The following is an 11,797-nucleotide window of genomic DNA, read 5'->3' as shown; positions in this document are numbered from 1 at the left end:
GTTTTGCTGAACTAGGGATGAGGGATGTTGCCTATGCTCTTCAACCTGTCTTTGTTTGCTCTGAAAATGGAATTTTCAGTACGTTGACAAATACATCCAGCTACACCTTCTGATGCCTCTTAGTTCAATATGTTTCAAAAATGAACAATATATAAATTTATCTGTGTTGAATTTTTAGTCAATCTATGTTAAACTGTGAAAATGGAGGTATGTTTTGCTGAAATATCTTCTAGGGATGTTGCCTATGCTCTTCAACCTGTCTTTGTTTGCTCTGAAAATGGAATTTTCAGTACGTTGACAAATACATCCAGCTACACCTTCTGATGCCTCTTAGTTCAATATGTTTCAAAACTGATCAATGAACAATAATAAGAATATTGCTGGATTGTTATATCTGCTTATTCTTTTAGGATGGCATCATTGCTTTAAAGTTAATGTGACATGTAAAATGTATACCTTACACTTAAAAATCAATTATCCAACAAACAATTTTAATTTTTGGTTTCCATTGTGCTAATTTAACTACCTACTTCAGCAACAGCATTAGTGTTGTATTTAACATGCTCACTTATATAAATTATTTCACCCAAATATATACGATGTATAATTCCAACTTCATTTTAGAAGTAGTGTATGTGAACTAACTCAAGGACTGTGGTAGCCAAGTTAATTAGCTAATCTTCAATAATCAATGAAATAGATGGAATTTTCAATACATTTTAGTGATATAATCACAGCACTTTTCATTAACAAATCAATGAATTCAAGGAAGCATTTACATTTTTCTTTTCATGAGGCTTAGCTACTTTAAGAGGGAAACACAGCCTCAAAGTTCCCCCTAAGTATTTATTTTCATTACTTTAGCATTATTCCTGTGAATAACAATGGAAAATGTGAAATTATCTGCCTGCTGATATATTGGACAATTCAACCTCACAGGTGCATTCAGCGTAATTTATAACTGCATTCATCAAGTACTTTAAACTATCTGAGTACATATAGTAAATTTTCATACTTCAAAAAGTACAAAATACACTTTCCATTATAAAGATATGGTAGAAAGAATGTCTTTGTAGCTACTTGGGCAACTTTGGACAGTGTACTTGATTTTCTGAGCATCATTTGATTCATCTTTAAAATGGGATAAAGTGTTTAACCTCACACAACTAGATAAAATATTTGCTGTTTTTTCTTCAGTAAATGAGCATGAGCAAGGAGAGAGAGGTGGTGCTGTACCACCATCTGATATAGATGACCCATGCCCTTGCTTCAATGCCTTCATCCATTCCCTTACCACTAAAAATGCCTATTTCGCTCAAGATTCTCTACCCCCTTAGAGTTTCTCAAATGTAGTGAAATCTTCCAGCATCTCAGATATTTACCCTTTTAACTTGGAGAAGAATTTTGTAGATTCTTAGAAACCTAGGTCTAATGCCCAGTACTTGGTAAGTCATGTTTGAAAATCATGGTCAATGTAATCCAAGTCCAGTTTCAAAGGAAAGGTCAAGATTATATATCTTCCTGCTTCACCCTGGCCTCAGAAACAGACTTAAGCTGAAAGACAGACTGACTCATCATTTTAGATGCTGTTCTCACTAACACTGTAATGAAAGCATGGTGTAGAAATGGAAAGGAGTAAATTCTCTTTGGCAAGATTGTGGTTGTTATGTTTTATTTATTGAGTTTCATACTTACTTTCAAATGCATCACATACCATTCTCAATGTATTAGTTACTTCTCTGTTGCTGTGATAAAATACCTTGACCAAAGCAACTTGTAGAAGAATTTATTTGGGTTTATGATTCCAGAGGGATAAGAGTCCATCCCAGTGGCTGAAGAGGCTGGCAGAGCAGAAAGCCAAGAACTCACATGTTCAAGCACATGCGAGAAGCAGAGCAACCACAAACTGGAAGTGGACAAGACTATGAGCTCTCTAAGCTGTCCCTACTGATGCTTCCTTCCTCCTGCCTGGCCACATCTCCTAATGGTTCCATGACCTTCCCCAAAGAGTGCCATCAACTGGGGACCATATACAGAGTATTCAAGGACTCCAGCCTACAGGGGACACTTCTCATTCAAACCACAGCACTCCTTCTAGGCCAATTTCCTCCCCTTGGTCTCTCTCTTCTATTGGCCCAATCTGTTAGTCTCCTTCCTTCCCCATCTCCTGTATGCTTTTATGTCATATGTGTGCACAGGGAGAGAGGTAGAGGGAGAGGGGAGAGAGGAGAAGAGGGGGAAGGCAAGGGGGAGAGAGAAGAGGAGAGGGGAAAGGAGGGGGGGGAGAGAGAAGGAAGAATGAAGAGGGAGGGAAAGAGAGAAAGAGAATCTATGAGGAATTCTAGAGCCCACAAGAAAAAATGTGATATCTTTCTGCACCTAATTTACTTCACTTAAAATGATAATTTCCAGTTCTCTTCATTTTCAGCAAATGACATAATTTCATTTTTCTTTATGGCTAAATAAAATTCCATTGTGAATATACACCATACTTTATTCGTCTGTTGATAGCATATAGGCTGGTTTCATAACTTGTCTATTGAATAGTGCAGACATAAACATGGATGTATAGAATCTCTGTAGGACACCGACATAGTACCCTTCAGGAGTAGGGCCAGAATTATATAACTGGGTCAAATGGTTCCATTGTTAGATTTTTGAAGAACAGCCATCTGATTTCCATAGGTGCTGGACCAGTGTGCCAGTAGTTTATAAGGTTGTTTTTTTCACAAATCCTCCACAGTATTTATTGAGTTTTTGATTTGTTTGTTTTGTTTTCCTGATGATAGCCATTCTGAATAGGGTGCAATGAAATCTCAATGTGGTTTTAACTTGCATTTCACTAATAGCAAAGGTGCTGAGAATGCTTTGCTCATTGTCAATTTGTACTTCTTTTGACAACTGACTTCATTCCATTAGCCCATTGCTTGACTGGAAATATTTTAATGTTAATTTTTTGAGTTCTTTATGTATTCTGGATATTTAATCCTGTCATAGGTACGGTCAGCAAAGATTTCTCTCCCATTCTGAGATCTGTCACTTCATTCAATAACTTGTTTCCTTTACTGTGCAGAAGCTTTTTAATTTCATGATATCTCATGAAATTCCATTTGTCAGTTCTTCGTTTTATTTCTTGAGCTAATGGAGCTTAATTCGGAAAGCCCTTGCCTATGCTTATATTTTCAAGAAGTTTTCTTACATTTCTTTCTAACAGTTTCACAGTTTCTTATCTCATGTGAGGGTCACTGAATGATCTGAGTTAATTTTTGTCCAAGGTGAGAGACAGTGGCTCTAACTTCATCCTTCAGTATGTGGACATTCAATTTTCCCAGCACAATTTGTTGAAAACTTTGTCTCTTTTCCAATGTATATTTTTGACAACTTTTTCAAAAGTCAGATACCTGAAGCTGTGTGGTAAAGTAGTTAATATCCATTGTCAACTTGATTAAATTTAGAGTCACCATGGAAACCAGTCTCTGGACATGTCTATGAGGTGTTTTCAGAGGGTTTAACTGGAGGTGGAGAATGTACTCTGAACATGGGTGGCACCAATGAAAACACTTCAGTAAAGGCCCCAACTGAACTCACAGTGAACTGTGGAAAAGCACACATGTGCAACATAAGAGCTGAACAGAACTGAGGCAGGAGCATGTCTTTTATGTCACCAGGCATTGGTTGTAGGCTGCTCCAGGATGCTGAGAGAATTTACTATGGAAATCAGCTGTTAGACATCAGCTGTGTGAAATGCTTAGAGAATTAGCTATGAGCTGCTAGAAGTCAATGTACCTGATGATATAAATGGAGCCATATTTTGGTACTCAGGTTGGGGGTCTGCTATCCTGGTTCAGACTCTGAGGTGTATCAAGTGTGCCTGTACCAACATTTCACAGTGGGCTCCACAGAATGCCCAATGAATAAATGTGATTGGGAAACTCACTATTCTAAATGCCCCCAGAATCTTGCAGCACACACTTGGATATTAAGGCCTCATGATGGTAACGTCTCTACAGTTTTTCCTCATAATTTCTCGTTTTCACAAGTGTGACATCATTTTTCAGAAAACTTCTTAATATTTTAGTGAAACTACATCCTAGAAAATAGGAGCTAAGATATGGTTCTCTCTCTGATTATATGGAGAAATATCCTATAGAAATTTGTAGAGTTTCCTATTAAAAAAAAAGTTCAGTAAATAAGTAGGCTGTTTTGTCAACATAGAATCAAAATATATAATTCTGTGGATATTGTCTACTCAAGTTCCTCTGGGAAAGATGACTTAAAGTAATTGCTACTTAAAGATCAGTAAAACAGTGCATCAGTAAGTTGCATGTTTCTACATATTCATTTTATCTATTTAAAATAATCTACTTCATCAACACAATACACTTTTTCATGGGTACTGCCACGTGAATTTCCACAAAGTGTGTGCATGCACATGTATGTGGAGGGAAAGCTCAGAAAAGACAGTAAGGTCTCTCTAATTTGGTACTGGATGCCAACCATAAGGAATGCAGTAGCTTTTCTAAATGGGTTGGCACAGCAAAGCAAATATGCCGTGGAAAATGGCAGAAGCAAGACCTTGCTGTGGGTTGAAAATGAGCTTCATTTCCGGCCCCATTCATTAACTAAGTAACCTGGTCCAACCACTTGCCCTCTCTGATCTCAGAATGCACACATGTAATATGAGGATAGCATCCTTAATCTGAGAGCTTTTCTTGGAGATCAAATGGGGCATAGACTCAATGGGCTTTTATGCAACAAATAATTCCCTTGCCTAGTTCCTTTTCATATCCCTAATAACGATTCAGAATAAATGAGAAGACTCTCGCTAACTCTCGTTCCGCCATCTTGGTTCGGAGATTTCTGCACAGAATGCTGGGTGAAGACACAAAACCGTCCCTATTGTAAAGCAGGAAGGAGTTGCCACAGCCGCAGACTGAGACAGGGTCGGGGACTGAATCTGACAATGACGAGTAAGGACCAGAATCAGAAACAACCACGCAAAGGGCCGAGCAGCTGAAATCGACGAAGAACCAGTCAGTCGGCAAAAGAGACAGTGATTTAAAATAGGGGAGGAAGGCGATGTCCACACTGGGTCTTCGACAGGTCACAGAGGTTACCAGAGTCACTATCCGGAAACCCAAGGACATCCGCTTTGTTATACAAAACCAGATGTCTACAGGAGCCCACCGTTAGATACCTACATAGTTTGGGGGGAGCCAAAATTGAAGATTTCAACAAGCAGCGTTAGCAGGTACTGAGAAATTCAAAATTCCAGGTGAAGAAGCTGTTTCAAACAATAAAATATTACAGAGTCCAACTGTACAAGAGGAGAGGGAAGAGGAAGAAGTGGATGAAACTGGAGGGGAGGTTTAAGAACCTAGAATGGGTCATGTCACAAGCAAATGTGTCCAGAACTAAGGCAGTCCCAGCCCTGAAAACCAACAGTAATGCTAGTCTAAATACTGCTATGCAATTAATTGTTGAGTGATGTGGGAGGGCTCAGCCCACTGTAAGCGGTAGCACCCGACTGGGCAAGTGGTCTCAGTTTGTATAAGAAAGCAGGCTGAACACAGGTCAGAGGAGCAAGCCACAAGCAATGCTCTTCCATAGTCTTTGACTGAGCTCCTTTCTGCTTCCTGCCTTGAGCTCCTACCCTGAGTTTCCGCAATGACCGATTGTCACTTGGAAGAGTAAAATGCAGTAAATACTTTCCTCCCCAAGTTCTCTTGGTCAGTGTTTATCACATCAACAGAAAGCAAGCTAGAACACTAAACCTCTGGTTCTTTGCTAAATAGACCTCCGCTTCTTTGTTAAATAGAATTTTGTTCAAACTGTAAGAAAAGAAAAAAAATATTTTCCCATTATTTTGGCATGTAAATTTTTTGAGGAGTCTATTGTGGATTTTGTTTAACAGACAGCCGTGCAAGGGGGTGATTCTTTTTAAAATTCATTATTATACAAGGAGGAACAAAAATATACAATACCTTGAATTACACAGCATTTTCAGCTCTTCAGAAGTTTAAAATTTTGAATATGTATTAAGTTTGACATAATAACACTTATTCTCTTTATTTCCTAGTTAAGTCCTGTCTGCTGAGTAGACCTGGAGAGAATGAGTGACACCTATAAGCAATATGGGCATGTGACACCCACACCTTGATTTCTCGTACTGTCCTCCAATTTAAAAAGAAGGGACTTTTGAGAAGTAATGAGTTCTAATGCTAATGGAGGGTAGGAGAATGTACTGTTAATCTGCCTAGAAGGTGCTTAATAGCAGCAAACGGCTCAAAAATCACGATGAGGTAAGTGATGGACACAGATTCAGAGTGCCTTCTGTGGCCAAACAAGAACTATTTGAACAGCAAAATAAACTAAAATTGGAGTATGACAGTGCAAAGTATATAGGAAATATCCTGTGTTTACATAGATATAAATGAATGGCAATAAATAAAGGAGCGTAGACAAGGTTCTTATGCAGAACGATTCCCAGGGGTGTGTGGGTACCCTGCTTGAAGAGATTAATTTAAGGCTCCATGTTTCCTTGAATATAGGCTGTACTTAGAAACATAATTTCATAGTGGAAAACTTGGAAATAATTATAGTTCTCATCCAACAAAATAGATTTTAGGGCAAACAATAGTACCACAAATGAAGGGAGGAATTTCATAAATAACAGTGCTTTATAGTGTATGAAACAAAAGCCAATAATTAAAGTGAGCAAGTCCACAATATAATTCAGTTTTAACAATATTCTTTTAATAATTAATAGAACAAGCAAACAAAACATAAAATACAAGTAACTCTATCAACAACTATACCTAGTTGACAATTATAGAGCAAATCATCCAACAGAGGCAGAATCCATATTTTTTCAAAAGCATAAATAGTATTTATAAAACACTATATATTCTTGGCTAAGATGTGCCTCAGTGGTAATTCTCTTGCCTGACACGGGCAAAGTTTGAGTTTTGTCATACACACATGGACACACACGCACGCACACACACACACACACACACACACAGACACACACACACACATGCGGCTACATATCACAAGATTCAAAATATACAACTGCTGAAATCATTAACTTTTTTCTGATCATAACAGAAATAAACACAAAATTGATAAGATATCTGTGCAGCCACCAATGTTTGGAAATTAACTTTTAATTTGTTTAGAAATTAACACATTTCTAAACAATGAGTTGAAGAAGCATATCAAACATAAAATATGCACCTGAAAGAGTGTCCATAGGAAAAGACTTAAATCTATAGGACAGAAACAGATGAAATCAAAAGCAAGAGCAAAGAGAGCTACTGAGAAGCTTTTGTAAGTCACAGAGAATATAAGTCACATAAGCAAAAGTGATAAAGTGGATTTCATAAAATGTTTAAAATCCTTCACACCAAAAGAAAGCATTTGTAAAATAAAACAAGTTATTACAGACAGTGAGAAACTATTGTATAGTGTTTTCATACATAATTAGCAAGTAACTCTTAAAACTCAACAGTAAGCATAAAAAAGTAAATTAATTGGCAAAAGTAGACAAATTACTATACTGTTAAAGCAATTTTAAACTGCAATGAATTATAAGCACATAGTCATTAGAGTGAGTAAAATCTAAATTGATTAACACCATCAAATGTTGGCAAAGATGGAAAGTAGAAATTTCATATATTCCTTCAGGAATAACCACTGTAATGTGAGTGGTATCAATTTGACAGAACCTGAAGCCAACTAAAGATGGCCCTGTGGGCTGGCATATGTACAATTATTTTGATCATAGTAATTGAGGTGGGAAGATCCACCCACTGCGGTGACAGGTGATATCATTCCCCTGGACTAGGATGCTGTGCTACATAAGGAGGAGAAAGGGAGCTGAGCAGCAGCATTTGTTCCTCTCTGCGTCCTGATTGTGGATGGTATATAACTGGTTACTTCAAGATTCTGCTGCCTTGAGTTCCCACTATGATGAAATGTACCCTTGAACTGTATTCAAAATAATCCCATTCTTCTTAATTTTGCTAGCATGATTTAGCACAGTCACAGGAAAAGTAGTCAAGACAACCACTTCTGAAAATTAAGCATTTCATATCAAATTGAACATCTGTTTACCATGTAGCACAACAAATCTACACTTAGGTATTTAAACAAAGGTTTTAAAAAAAACACTATTTCTGGGCTGTAGAGACGGCTCAGTGGTCAAGTGCTCTTGCAGAGGATTCAGGTTCGATTCCCAGCACCCACATGGTGGCTATCAACCATTCATAACTCCAGTTCAAGGGAATCTGAGTCCCTCTTCTGACCTCTACAGGCATTGCAGGACACAGATGCACTTACCTACATGCAGGCAATACATTCATACACATAAAATTAAAATTAAAACAAAAACCTTTTTCAAGACAATAATTTGCACATGGTTTATTAATGGTGGCACAAAACTGGAAAAAATCCAAATATCCACTGAATGTAAATGGGTAAAGACATTGAGACCATAGCACACAGTGAAATACTACTCAGAACATTATAACTTACTAATTCAAAGTAATATGCTAGCAATTTTTCTTAATTTAAAAATATGGAAATGTTTACTACTTTTAGCATTAAATATTGTTTATATGTATCAAATAACCACACTGTATCCATAAATCTGTACAACTGAAATAATGGGTTACTTTTTAAAGAAAAAGAAGAAAGGTTTTAAGTGCCATTCAGTTCTAAAAATTATAGAAAAAACATCATTGAAATTCAAAGGCATTTCCTGAGAAAAATAAAGTAGACCCAATAAAGATAGTATTTCATAATTAAACACACATGACATTATAAGAATAAATCTTCTAACTTGGTGGCAGAAAGATAATTGCATGCCTGGGGCCATGGTAATGGTAGAGCTATGACTGAACAGGGAACAAGGAAACATTTAGATGTGAAATTTTGTGTATTTTATTCAGTTGGTTGTTATATTATCAAATAATAATTGATGTCTTTTATTGTATATAAATTATACCTCAATCGAGTTGAGTTTTAAAAGGCAAGAAATATTTAGCTTAGAAAATACATAAGCTATGCCAATAATAATATTCAGGTTGCTGAAAAATAAACTTCAAAAATAATAGCTGAAACAAAAAAACTACAGCCTTAAGAAAAATAAGAGGCGTGAACCAGCCTAAGAGCAATTAATCTGTAACAAAATGGTCAAATCTGAAATGTAGCTTTTCAACAGACAAGATGCAAGACAATGCCTAACACATAAATGCAGGAGTATTTTTAAGTAAAAATCATAGTGATCGCAAAGCAGTAAGAAAAGGAATATGAGGGATTAATACAGATGACAAAGTCTTAAATTTTATCAGTGGAAGAAAACTGATCATGTATTCAAAAGTTGTCTCTTAAGCATTCCCTTCCACTGTTAGAAACATGTTGGATCACTTCGCAGCTCAATTTCTTTGGCTATGTACTGAGCAGTGATCTGTGTTTTCTATATCCCAGACACATAATAGGTACCCAATAACAGTGACTTACTTGAATTTCTGAGTAGATGTAGTTGTTTATATTTTAAACGTTTTGCTTTCCTGGATGTATATATCATTTCTTTTAAATAAACAAATACATCTCTTTTACCCCCCCCCCAAGGAAATTATGACCCAGGGAACCTGGTGTTAGTGTTGGTGTTATATGGTGCTTGTGGAATGACCACTGACCAGAGTATAGAGTGTCTCTGTTGAAGCATTGTCAAAGGTGTGTGAGATGGACTTCTCATGGAGCAGGCCAGGATCCTGGGTTAGGATCACAGGGACATGCAAAGCTACAGTGACTACAGAATCTGAGGCATGGACATTCGCTGTGTGGATGTGACCTCTATGTTCTAGGTGTAGGCAGTCATGCATACTCATAGTATCCAGGGTCCAACGCTCAGGCACGTGTGTGGGTGCCTTTGGAGGCCAGAAAAGGGTATCAAATGCCCTAGATCTGACATTACAGGCAGGTGTGAGCAGTCTGAAGTGGGGGCTTGGGACTGAATTCAGCTCCTTTAGAAGAGCAGCAAGTGCTCTTAGCCCACTGAGCCATCTTCCCTGCCTCTCTCCTTTTTCTTAATTAATAATTTTTCTTTATTCTTGAGAATTCCCTAGATAAGTACAATGAGGTGTGATCATATCCACCCACCATTTCCCCCTCCAGCTCTCCCAATGTTCCCTCCAGTACCTCCCCCTCCAGCTTCATTTCTTCTTCTTCTTTTTTTTTTTTGTTATAACCCACTAAATCTAAAATGTGCATGAGTGTGTGGCCACCCCCTGGAGCATAGGACACCTATCAGTGGCCACACCTGGATGAAAGAAAGGCTCTTCTTCCCCCTAAAGCTGCCACATTCCACTGGTATCTTCTGTGTGGTGCCCTCTGGAACACCATGCTCCCCAGCTCAGCTCTTTTGTCCCCCAGGTATGTAGTGTCAATACATGTATCAAACATAGCACCAATATGTGTATCAAATACCTGCAGATCTCCAAAGCAGTCAACACAGACATTCAACACATTTCAACTCTTCACTTCCTCAGGAATAACTTGGGCATTTGGGGTTTTCCCTCATTCAGTTCACACTGAGCCAGAAAAGGGGATAGTGATCAGGAATTGCATGCTAACTCAAACTCCCTTTGTCCTCAGTAGCCCACAATATGGCCTTTCAGTGCTTTGATTAAGGAAAGGCAAAGACAAGAGCCCCTGGAGGCTCCCTTTGGGAACTTGGAGCTTGCTGCATAGAACCAGAGTGAAAGATTATGGCAGGTGAGTACCACAAAATTCCTACAGGCTTCACTAAGGCTGGGTTGACAGGAAGCATGGGCCTCCACACTAGTTTCTCAAGCTGTCACCAAGGAATTAGCCTGGGAATCCCTGTCTGTCCCCTTGCTGTTACCACTCCCCCTAGACAATACTCTTCTAACACATGCAATGTATATAATTTATTTTAAATAAATAACTAACAAATACTCAGTTTTAATAGTTCAAAATGTTTGATCCTTGGATTTATTCAAATGTGTTTTTCCTTTAGTAAATAAAAATACATAAAAAACCAAGGTATTTGTATTAGAGACAGTAACTGTCCGCATGTTGCTGAAAGATGTTTATCAAATTTCTGTTGCATCCTGAGTAACATACAAGATTAGAAAATGTTTTCTGTAAAGAAAAAATGTTACCAAGTCAGATAACAAAAGTTTCCTGTTTGTTAATCTTGACCTGCTAAGCAATATGCATTCTCTGTGTTGGACGTACTTCAAGGCTCCTGCTTCGAGTTCTGCTACCTGTACTTGATTTGGGTTTGCATTTGAAATATTTATAAAGTCTAAAGTAGTAATTCTCAAACTGGAAAGATTTTTTTTATCAATGCAGATTTCTAAAACTACCATAAGAGATTCTGTGTCTAAACTTAGAGAAGAACCCAGGATTCAATTTTGTCTCAGTTTGTATAAGAAAGCAGGCTGAACACAGGTCAGAGGAGCAAGCCATAAGCAATGCTCTTCCATAGTCTTTGACTGAGCTCCTTTGTGCTTCCTGCCTTGAGCTCCTACCCTGAGTTTCCAATGACCGATTGTCACTTGGAAGAGTAAAATGCAGTAAATACTTTCCTCCCCAAGTTCTCTTGGTCAGTGTTTATCACATCAACAGAAAGCAAGCTAGAACACTAAACCTCTGGTTCTTTGCTAAATAGACCTCCGCTTCTTTGTTAAATAGAATTTTGTTCAAACTGTAAGAAAAGAAAAAAATATTTTCCCATTATTTTGGCATGTAAATTTTTTGAGGA

At 37.7% G+C, this 11,797-nt stretch overlaps 1 pseudogene; it reads left to right on the top strand.

Annotated features, from left to right (window-relative positions):
- The first annotated feature begins 4,869 nt into the window (after positions 1 to 4,869).
- LOC103744419 lies at positions 4,870 to 5,488 on the top strand (annotated as a pseudogene).
- Positions 5,489 to 11,797: the final 6,309 nt, after the last annotated feature.

Source organism: Nannospalax galili, unplaced genomic scaffold (assembly GCF_000622305.1).
Source record: "Nannospalax galili isolate Female #2095 unplaced genomic scaffold, S.galili_v1.0 scaffold1363, whole genome shotgun sequence".
Classification (NCBI taxonomy): Eukaryota; Metazoa; Chordata; class Mammalia; order Rodentia; family Spalacidae; genus Nannospalax; species Nannospalax galili.
Note: the sequence above shows the minus strand (reverse complement) of the source record. Positions and strands in the feature narration are given on the sequence as shown.